General features: G+C 45.6%; 1 protein-coding gene across 1 annotated transcript in view; it reads left to right on the forward strand.

Annotated features, from left to right (window-relative positions):
- The window catches only part of CCDC88C (coiled-coil domain containing 88C), a 99,470-nt gene that overhangs the window by 257 nt on the left and 94,376 nt on the right, over positions 1-4,837 (forward strand). The window lies entirely within an intron of this gene.

The raw sequence follows: 4,837 nt of genomic DNA on the forward strand, positions 1-4,837 counted from the left end.
TATAACCAGAAGGTGATAACTCTCTTGTAAGCAAATTTCTGTGACATCCTCTCAGCCAGGCACAGTTGACTCTTGAAGTTTTTATAGGGGTGTAACTTGAATAAAGCTCACAGTCACTGCTAGGAAATGGTCTGGTTTTTTGTGTGCCTGGGGTGCAGTTTATCCCGGTGTGAATAAAGACGCGACAATATCTTCTGACACTGCAACCGCCATGCTGGATTGTCAGCTCTGCAGCCCAGTTATTCAGCCTCCTATCTTGCTGCGGACCTGCCAGGGCCGGCGTGATCCAAGAGCTTGCAGATTGTCTCCATGCATTGTGCTGTTTTGTTTGTTACGTTTATAACCTGTTAACAGAATAAATCTTCCTTTTCCTCGTTATGAAACCTTTCAGAGAAGCTGATTTGATCTTCTTCTTTTCTTTTTTTTTTTTTTTTTCCTGGGGTGTAGTTTTTATCTTGTGAATAAACACACATGAACACCTGTTTGACACTGCAGCCGCCATGCTGGATTGTTAGCTCTGCAGCCCATTTATTTGCCTCCTGGGTTCTGTTTTGGACCTGCCAGGGCCTGTGTGATCTGATAGCTCAGCAGCATTCGGCTTGAAGATTGTCTTACTGTATTATGCTGTTTTATGATTTTGTGCTGTTTGTATGATTTTGTGTCGTTTGTATGATTTTGTGTCTTGTGCTGTTTGTATGATTTTTTGTGTCTAACTTGTTCAGAAAATAACTTCCTCTTGTATTCTTCTATTCTACGTTTTGTATACTGATGTAGCCATTCACAGAAGTTGATTTTTTTTTTTTTTGCCTGTAATGCATTTTACCTCTGTGGATAAACACACACACAAGAACACTTGATACTTCTGCTTCAGACTGCAGCCGCCATGCTGGATTGTCAGCTCTGCAGCCCAGTTATTTGCCTTCTGGGTTCTGCTGTGGACCTGCCAGGGCCTGTGTGATCTGATGGCTAAGCATCATTCGGCTTGAAGATTGTCTTTCTGTATTGTGCTGTGTGTATGATTTTGTGTCTTGTGCTGTTGTATGACTTTTGTGTCTTGTGCTGTTGTATGACTTTTTTATGTCTTTTGTGCTGTTTGATTTTGTGTCTAATTTGTTAAGAAAACAAATTCCTCTTTTATATTCTAAATTTTTATACTTTTATAGCCATTCACAGAAGTTGATTTGGTCCCTTTTTTTTTTGCCTGTAATGCATTTGACCTCTCGGGATAAACACACAAGAACACTTGATACTTCTGCTTCAGACTGCAGCCGCCATGCTGGATTGTTAGTTCTGCAGCCCAGTTATTTAGCCTCCTGTCATACCGTGGGCCTGCCAGGGCCGGCGTGATCCCATAGCTCAGCAGCATCCGTCTTGCAGATTGTCTCCCTGTGTATTGTGTTGTTTTTATAGTTTTGTTTATTACATTTGTAACTTGTTTACATAATAAAATCTACCTGTTTGAGTTGTTTATATTTCTTGTAGGGATCTTGTTGAGATGTTGATGATGAAATCTTCTCTATATCTGTATTTGTCTTTATAGACATATAGATGGCAGTCCGCTGGTTTAGGTTTCTTTCTCAATAAAAGCGAATTGGTTGAAGTTCTGAAATTCCGATGACACTTGTAGCCTCTCATGTAAGCCGGTTTTGTCTTTCTTATTTGCTTGGGGTGCAAGTTAACTCGGTGTGAATGAACACTCAATGCTTCCGTTGACACTGCGGCCGCCATGCTGGATTGTCAGCTCTGCAGGCCAGTTATTTGCCTCCTGGGTTCTGCTGTGGACCTGCCAGGGCCGGTGTGTTCTGATAGCTCAGCAGATTTTGCCTCGTACGTTGTCTCCCTGTATTTGTTTTATAGTTTTGTTGTTACATTTTTTAACTTGTGTAGAAAATCTTCATTTTATATTCTTCATATTTCATGTCCAAATGTTGGTGAAGAAACAATTTCCGGTATATGTCCTTTTATAGGAATATAAATCGCAGTTTGCTGAATTTTAGGTTTTTTATTTCCATAAAAGTGAATTTAGTGGAAGTTGTGAAATTCTGATGACGTTTTGTAGCCTCTCACAGACGCTGACTCTCCTTCTCGTAGCATCCCCCCGGCGCTGACATGTGAACAGTTGTGATGCAGACATAGACAGGGAGGTTGCTTATGGGCATAAGACAGCATGTGCCAGGCCCGGGTACAGTTCCTCAGCTATACAAGTATACACTATACAAGTTTTTTTGGTATAATAACCTGTCAGTAACTTTACAAGTCTGCACCATTATATCCCTGACATGTCACAATATACAGCAACAGCATTATCAGAAAGGCTCCATCATGCAAAAGCCGTCATTGAGTTCCAGTCAGTGACTTTGCCTAGTATGATATGATGTCATCAGTCTGCTGCAGGCAGGGGGAAGCATTTCATCAGTCACCCCCAACCCCCAGTGGCGTCACCCGGGTGCCACCAGTGGAGGGATAACACCAAAATGACTTGACAGTCATTTTGGTGTCACCCCCCTATAAAAAGTCGGGCACTCTGTCAAGGACTGAGAGCCCGACAGTGTCAGGAGAGAGGAGGGGACCCGGCGGCATACCTCATCCCGCCGGGTGAACGTCCCCTCCTCTCTGCCGGCGTCCATCACCAAGATGGCCGCTGGCAGGCGTCAATAAGATGAGCGTGCAAGCGCGGCGACATCATGCGCGATGGCGGCACAGCGGGGTGTCACCCCTTCTGCGTTTACAGTATATACAGCCAGAAATGTATGTGGCGATTTACATACTGTACATTCATATCAGTACTTGCTTACAATCTCGCATGCATACACACAAAACTGCGGGAGGGGCTGATCTGTGTCTGATATTTGTGAGCACAGGAAAGAACTTCACAAGCACAAGATTTTACACGACTGTCATCTCTGAGCCGGTATCTCAGTCCAGGAAGTAGATGGTGATGCCTAATCAAAGATGGTGCCGTCCTTCTGGAGAGAAATGCAGATAAAGGCAAAGTCAGGGGGAGTACTGTGATCTCTGTGAGAGGTAACAAGGAAGTGTCACACCGACACATCATGTAGCGTGCATAGACGTCACATGAAAGGATATATCTGATGACAGGTCCACTTTACTGTCTGTGTGCTGTAAAGCTGAACGTTGGCGGACATGGTGGTACTAGACGAGATCTGGTTCTTCCGGGTGCAGGAAGTGCGCTTGAGTTTTTGCATATCTGAAAATGGCAAAATAAACTTTCATGGTGCCTGGCTGGGAGATGAACTCATCACGGCTCGGCCTGACTTTTATTTGGCAGCAGAAAGTTTCTGCACTTGGCACGTTATTAAGTATTTCTCTCCGTGTCACTGAAATGTTGTGTTTGTGGAAACATATGCTTTGTATGTACGGGGATCACAAAAAGGCACAACATGGTCCAGATGTGATCGTGGTGGGGCCCGTGAGTGGGTGGTGCAGCCGGGGGGCAGGATATGGCGTGTCCCTGGGTTGAGTGGGGATATGGCGTGTCCCTGGGTTGAGTGGGGATATGGCGTGTCCCTGGGTTGAGTGGGGATATGGCGTGTCTCTGGGTTGAGGGGGTGGATATGGCGACGCCCGGGTGGGGGAGGCGGTGGATATGGCGTGGCCCTGGGTTGAATGGGATTTGGGGATCTGGCGTGGCCCGGGTGGGTGGATGTGGCACGCTGTGTATGGGATTTGGGGATCTGGCGTGGCCCGGGTGGGTGGATGTGGCACGCTGTGTATGGGATTTGGGGATCTGGCGTGGCCCGGGTGGGTGGATATGGCACGCTGTGTATGGGATTTGGGCCTTGTGTGGGTGCGGCGAGTATGTGAACGAGGTCAGTTTAGTTTGTAATCTGAAACACTTCATTACACTGAACACAAATGGCGGATCATTTTACGTCCTCTGATCTCCGATTCACACCTAGTGCATTGAGATGAGTTGATCTTCACAGGAACTTCCAGTGCTGTGCACAGTGCACACCAAAGTATCTCCGGAGAAAACTGTGGACAGAATACTTTCTTTGATGGGCGTCTTGTGTTTGATGGGCGTCGTGTGTTTGATGGGCGTCGTGTGTTTGATGGGCGTCGTGTGTTTGGGGGTCACGAGCCGCAAAGTTCTGGAGTTCATAGAATTTACATAAAAGTTTAAATAACAGTAAAAAAGCAAGCTCTGCAATACATTCTAACACCACATTCCAGCACATGCGCACACAATACCACGTGATGTGAATGAGCCCTCGGGGTATGTGTTCTCTGCATTACAGAGGACCCAACCAGTCCATATCCACCCCTGCTCTCGAAGGAACCAACACATATACACGGGGTGAACATACCAATTCAAAGCACGCAGTGTCCCTGCTGGCCATTGAACACGGGACTCCAGTGCTACTTATTGGGTCTCCTTTGAACAACTTTTTCAATAATCGATTATAATCGATTATGTCGATTAGTTGTTGCAGCCCTAGCTCTTTCCTTAAGGTCCTCTGATGTACCCTGTGCCCCTACTTCTCAGAGACGTTGCTTCTTTATTAATAATCTGCTGTTACAATGTATCTAAAGCCATGGCGAAGGATTGAGTAGAGTAGGGAGGGATTTAGAATAGCTGCCAGGGTCTTTTTTGGGGGATATTTCCCTTCACTTCCTGTCGTAGACACACAACAGGCAGTCGCAGGAAATCTCTGTAAGGGGAGAAGAATCTCCTTTTTGGACAGTTGTCTTCAAAACAGACGTCAGCTGTACAATGTCGGCTTTCTTATCGCTTCCTTTCCAAGGTGAATCTCCATAGCAATAAAAACCTGATGGAGGTTCCAACCCTTCTGCACTCCATCCAAAACAAAAAAAT

Source organism: Nanorana parkeri, unplaced genomic scaffold, assembly GCF_000935625.1.
Source record: "Nanorana parkeri isolate BGI_ZX_2015 unplaced genomic scaffold, ASM93562v1 scaffold344, whole genome shotgun sequence".
Lineage (NCBI taxonomy): Eukaryota > Metazoa > Chordata > Amphibia > Anura > Dicroglossidae > Nanorana > Nanorana parkeri.